Raw genomic sequence first — 6430 nt, forward strand, 5'->3', positions numbered from 1 at the left:
CCAGTGGGAGAAAGTATGACATTTAACTTGCAGAATTCATTTGCCCTTCAATCCTTTTACACATACAAAGAAAAAGGTGCTTATTCTGTAAAAGACAAAAGCTAGAGAGAGAGGAGAGAGAGAGCATATAGATTTGCATGTATATCTTGTTATCAAGAAGGAGCCATGAATGAGCTAATTACAAAGGAGGAAAACTGTTTTGCTGCATATAAGCAAAGATTTCTACAATGAACTTGAGTAAGTAGAAGAGCAATGTTTGCTTGTCTGGGGATTGAGTGGGAGAGAAAGAATTTCTGCCCATTGTACCTTACCTGAACCACTGGGAAATGTTTATTATATTGAGCAAAGAATCACCTTTGTACTACTTGTGCCTACAAAAATATTGGGTCAAATGCGAAATGTATGAACAAAGTGATTATGAACTATTTGGAAGAAATCTGAAAAAAATCCTGCCTTTGTTAGTGTTACTCTATTATTATACCCTTAAGTTCTTAAAGGAATTTGTTGCTTTTCACTGTGCCATCTCACTCTTATTTTTTATCATTTCTCCTTTGTGTCTTAGTTTATATTTTGGTAAGGGTAAGTTTTATGAGCAGACAAAGCCAATTCCTTCATTTTTTTCATATTTATTTTATTTTCTGAGAAAAAGGGAAAGGGAAAGGGAAGGGGAGGGGAAATGGAGAGAAAGAGAAAGAGAAAGAGAAAGAGAAAGAGAAAGAGAAAGAGAAAGAGAAAGAGAAAGAGAAAGAGAAAAAAGAGAAAGAGAAAAAAGAGAAAGAGAAAAAAGGGAAGAGGAACCAAATACATAGAAAATCAAGCAATACATGAACAGGATTCCTACAATATCTACACACAGACTGGCATCCTATAATAGTAGGTACAAATAAGGATATCAAAACTGAGAATGCTTCATGTCCTCCTCCTGTGAGACTACAGTGCCAAAATCTAAGTTGTCTTAGTACTTATTTTCAAATAATGATTTCTGAATTCTGTCTTTTTAAATATGAGGCAGCAGGGAATTCTCGTATTTGAAAAATAATCTAGATAAAAAAGGATAATCTGATTCAATAAAAAGACGTGAAGATTTCACTGGCTAGACTTCCCTCTAGAGAAGAGAGCAGCTTCTTTTTAAATAAACAAACATGTTGATTTAGTTACAATTACTGTGAGTAGGCATTTTTACCCATCAAACATAACAGGTATACATTGTAGAACAACTTCAGGAGGAGCTGAGAGGATGCAAATAAGTAAAACAAACAGGTCACCACACTTAGGCAAGAATAATGAACTGAAAAAACATAAGGCAAGGAAGGACAAGATAAGTAACAGCACAGCAGAAAAAGATTTGGATGTTAACATAGATCATAGGCTGAACAGGAGTAAACAATGTTATGCTGCTGTAAAATAGGCAAACCCTTACTGCAATTTATAGCCAGTGTTATCACCTACAGAACATTCAGTAATTCTTCAGCTGTCCTTGGAGCTGTCCGTGCCCGAGCTGAGGTGCTGTGTCCAATTTTGGATATTTCAAAGATGGTAAGGTCTATTGGGGAAAAAAAAACAGAGGAAGATAACAAAAATTATCAGGCTTCATAAAAACATAAGGAATATAAGGAAAGTCTCAAAGAATTGGGTTGTTTAGACTGACATCCATCTAAATAGCTGAACTTCAGAGAAAAGAAATCTAAGAAGTAAAATAATAGCAGTTTTCAAATACATAAAAGGTAATTTCAATGAGAGGAACAAGTGGTTTTCTGTGTCCTTTGTGTGTGGACAGGACAGACATTTTTCTTTCGTCACTGTTTGCTCATCTATTTTGAAGCACTGCCTGGAAATCAAGATGTTACCCAATGAACAGTAAATGCAGCATTTGAACTGCTACAGTTTTCCTTGTGCATTAAAAATACACTTAAGAAACACAATTTGGGAAAAGCATGACAGAATTGGAGAAAAGGGAAACATCTTCTGATGACTGCAGATATCTCTCCTCCTCTGAAGCAGCTGCTGTCTGAAATTGTTTTCAAAGAACCTTCTCCTTATCCCTGTGCTGAATGAGCCTACAGAAAAACCTAGCACAAGCTTGATTTGAAATTAAATAACTCCCATTTTGGAGTGGACTACGTGATGAAGATGTAGTTATAAAATAAATAATGATTTAGCTCTAACTTGCAATTTTGTCCTTATTAAGTTGCTCAACCAGGTGTTGAAGCCAATAGAATTTGCTTTTCCTCTGTTGGAAAGCTATTTTGAGTGCAGCGTGACTGAAGAACAGCCACTTACTAGCTGCTCGGCAGTGCTCTCAGCTTTTCTGCTAGAATCCCCCGCAATTTCTTGAACAACAGTTTTGCCAATACTCATCTAGCTTAATCAGTAGCTATAACACTGGGTATGAAATTATGCAGTGGTTGTGACGGTGGTAAGTTGCCTGCTGTTTAGCATCTCTGTTTCATGGCCCAGTGTCAGGAGGGATGCAACACTGATTTTGAGCTTCAGTTTGTATGTAATTCTTTCTCTCCAGTCTATCCAATTGAATTCTTTTATTGTTAGAGTGCAGGATGCATCCTGGCTGAAATTCCTGGATAATGCTGTTGTGTGCTGTTACAGATTTGCCATGTTTCGTGATGGAGCTGTCTTTCCCTCATGATGAGGGATGTAATCCTTCTGCATCCCAACTGGACTGTAAGGATTAATTAAAGCTTGCTGTGCACTGCGAGTACCTTGCATGCTATTGAAGTGGAAATTATTGTTTGTTACAGCCAGTCTGAATGCCATCTGGGATTTCCATGTCCTTGTTTCAGCTCTGTTGTACACCAATCTTGAGCTGGTAGCATGAACAAAAGACTAGCACTGCACTCTGTTGTGTGTTCAGTGCTGTGTCCAGTGCCTGTATAAGGCCACTTACATCCTGAGAAGCTGTGCTCAGCACACTAGGATTCCAACGGCTTTTCTGTAGCTTGAACCTTGTAACATCCCTTTCCTTTTTCTGCATGTTCACTCTTGTATGGACAAGTCACAGAGCAGTGGATCCCTTGTCCATTGTCACCCTTGCCTGCTATCTTTCAAGTCCTCTTTGAGAGGCTGTGTAAGAAATGAGGATCAAATTGGGCTGTGCATTTTGCAAAAGATGCCTTTTCCCACACAACAAAATTGTACCTTTGGGTGGCATCTGAAGTACAGGAACACTGTGAAAAGGGCTGATCTTTCCTGAGACCTAAACTGTTTAACTGATGCATAGCCATTCCACAATATTCTTATATGCTTACAACATCTACAAAATTTAACCCAAAGCCTGTTTCACTAGTTTACTGTGAGATCCTTTTTCAACTTCTGCAGATCCAGATTAATATCTCAGAACTAAACAAACCACAGCCATGATTTGTTACTCTGCTTTTATGCACCGGCTATAGTTCAGCTAAGAGTGCATTTTACAATCCATTAAATAACTGAGGGAACTTCCCCCGTATCATGACAGATACTCATTATTGACAGAAAAAAATGGCATAAAATGTAACCACCTAATTAAGTTGTGAGCTTCCCCTGGGAAAGAGATCAGCTTACAAACAGTTTGAAGTTTTCTTCCTCACTGAAGGGCTTTATTATGTATCTTACCTAAAAAAACTGGGAAGCTTGACCTTCCGTAAAGAGAAGAGGCACAAAGATAGTCCTGTTACCACTGCTGTTCACATTTTTATAGAGCTGACAGGTTTCCAGTGGTGAATGCTAAATAAATACCAACCAGAAGTTAGATGCTGTCCCACTAAACTTCATGTTTCCTCCCTCCTCTGATGGCATTGGACTCTTCTCAGCCTTTGAAGCGTCCCTCTGGTCTTGTGAGCAAGCACAAAATTAATTTGGCAGAAATTCTGCTGTAACTGCTCTTCAATGAGGACAGCATCATGTGCATTACTCTCCTTCTCTCCTCCTACCCCTCATGAGACATTAGTTCCTGTTTTTATGAAGAAAAGCAGAGGTGGTATCCACACTTTCAGGTTCTGGAGCCAGTCTAGGGAGTAATGCCTGTTTGATAATTTTCAAGCAACTATACTATGTGGATACTTTGTCTCTACACATCTCTGACCTGCTGTCCAATTTCAAACTGTCTTTACTTAATGTCTTCAGAGATATTAAACTCTTGGAAATTTCATAAAAACAGGCAACTAGTTACAGAAAATAAACCCTATTAATGACTCCATCAGGCAAAGGTTTCAACAAAGGTAATAGTCATCTTCGGCATTCAGACTGGTACTGAGGAAGCAGCACAGAGAGCTCAGAAAAATGCACTGCCTGATACCCAGTCAGTAGCTGGGAAAAACTAGATGAGCTTCTAAAAATATAAACAGAAAGCTCTGGGTAAACTTTCAAGGGATATGTAGCTTACAACAAAGCTGTAGGAAGCAAAATTAAATAGAAAAATGTATGAGATGAAACAGAATGTAATAGCAAAAGAGAGGGATGGAGAGGAGAAGCAAAAGAGGTCGAAGAATATACGGAAGAACAGATGGGGCATGGAAAAAAGGGGCAGATTTAGGGAAAGGAAATTTGGAGAGGAACAGATGAAGAACTGGGAAGAACAGAGACGAGACTGGGAACCAGACTGAAAGAATGCTGCAGGAGAAAGTGATGCCTAAATTTTTATTGCAAGATAAATACAATTTATTGTCATTATAGCTTCTTTAATTACATTTTAACTTTTTTTAATGATGCCCATATGTTGCAAATAACAGGGTTTTATGACTTTTTTTCTCTCATCTTTCCCATGGCTTACATTCCCACTTTAATTACTATATTACTACATTGTCTCGCCCAATAGTGCTCCCTATTTGTTGTTATGATGCACTCGAAGAAACAAACCCACCTGCCTCCCCAGGTCGAAGGCTACTTGCTGTTCCTGTGGATGTCCACCAGATGGCAAAGTCGGCGTTTCTGTAGAGTTTGCAGGCCGCCTTCAGGTACTAATTTAAGCAAGGGAGAGTGGGGTCTTGTTTGACGACATATCCTTTACTGCATAGGTTATAAATGGTGATTAAAAATAAGTGATTAGATTCTATGTGGATTTCCTGGGAAGAGTAATAAAACAGGAAAATAAAAGATGTGGTTAGAAAATGGTGGTGCTGTCAGGCAGGCACAATGTGCACTCTATTCACAGTCTATCTCTGTACAGCGAAATCAAATCTCAAGAATCTGTGAGTTAATATTACTACTTTTTTCTTTTGATATATATTTTGTACAGACAATAAGGTTTTCTCATGTCTAATCTCTTTGAAATTGTTGTGACTAGACTAGGTCTGAGAATGAAATCCACTGTAAGTAAAATTTTAACTTAGCTAAACTTAATTTCCTAGCTTGTGTGGTTATAGATGTAAAAGTATCAGCGAGGCTTATTAAGACTCTTGTCCCTCCAACTTGCCCTCGTGATGTCAAAATTGTAATTACGGAAATCAGCACTGATCTTCCCTCGAGGGCTTTACTTTTTTAACCATGTTGGCTCAAGAAACTTCTATCATTTAATCCTTGGCTGTACACATATATAGTACAAAGAAATGAAGAGTTTCCTGAGGGAGGCTACATCTGGATAGCATTTGTTATAAAAATAATGTAATGGTATCACTACACAAGCTTTGTTCAGACAGGGCATATATCTGACATCATAAGACACTGAATGTTTTTAATCGGGTAGCTTAGTTTTAAACTGCATTGCTCCTTTATACAGTGCACTCTCTCTGCTGAATGGGTTATACAAGAGGTAGTGAAAAAAAAAAATACAACCTTTAGCTTCCTCTGAGAAACTTCACTCCTTCTCCCTGCAAAAAAAAAAAAAAAACTCAGACTTTAACTAAAAAAAAACCCAAACCACAGAAAAAAGAAGAGTATGAATTTACTCTTTGTTTTTAAGGAAAAAAATCCTTGTCTTTTCAGGTCTGGTTTCTTTTCTAGTGGCAGGAACAAGGGAAGGATGATTTGCTTAATATTTTGTGGGTTGACCTGAATTCTGCTTCCAGCAAAGGAACTGTGTGTGATATGGCCCCTCTCTTCAGCTGGTTGGTGTACAGCTGGCATCAGCTATCTTGGTGCCATGGCTCCAAATCAATTATATTCTGGGCTGCTCATTTTTCCGAGTATCAAGACACAAGTGAAAAGATGAGGCCGTTTCCAAGTAGATGCTAAGGGTAGCGTGGAAGAAAAGCTTGAGCTATATTTGGAGCATTCCTAATGGCACTGTTCTATTTCCAGCTGCCGAAATCTGCGCTAGAATTTTAATTAAGGGCTAAATTGGTGCAGCAGCTCCTAACAACAGGAAACAGTTATGTTATTTAAATAGGCTTTGAAGTGATCAGATTTTATCTCCCAAGGCAGCGCTGGGATGAATATTAAAGCCGCTTTTGTTCTCTCTGAGAGGGCTGCGATGGCTCGGGAGGGGAGGGAAGGGGAA

The 6430-nt window shown here is 38.4% G+C and overlaps 1 long non-coding RNA gene across 1 annotated transcript; it reads right to left on the bottom strand.

Annotated features, from left to right (window-relative positions):
- Positions 1-944: 944 nt before the first annotated feature.
- On the bottom strand, positions 945-6315 carry LOC128852362 (uncharacterized). The gene is made up of 3 exons (XR_008450162.1): positions 5767-6315; positions 4856-5057; positions 945-1543 (listed from the first exon to the last, which is right to left on the bottom strand). It is a non-coding gene; the product is annotated as an uncharacterized LOC128852362 (long non-coding RNA).
- Between the last annotated feature and the right edge of the window lie 115 nt (positions 6316-6430).

The sequence above is a fragment of the Cuculus canorus genome, chromosome 5, assembly GCF_017976375.1.
Source record: "Cuculus canorus isolate bCucCan1 chromosome 5, bCucCan1.pri, whole genome shotgun sequence".
Taxonomy (NCBI): Eukaryota; Metazoa; Chordata; class Aves; order Cuculiformes; family Cuculidae; genus Cuculus; species Cuculus canorus.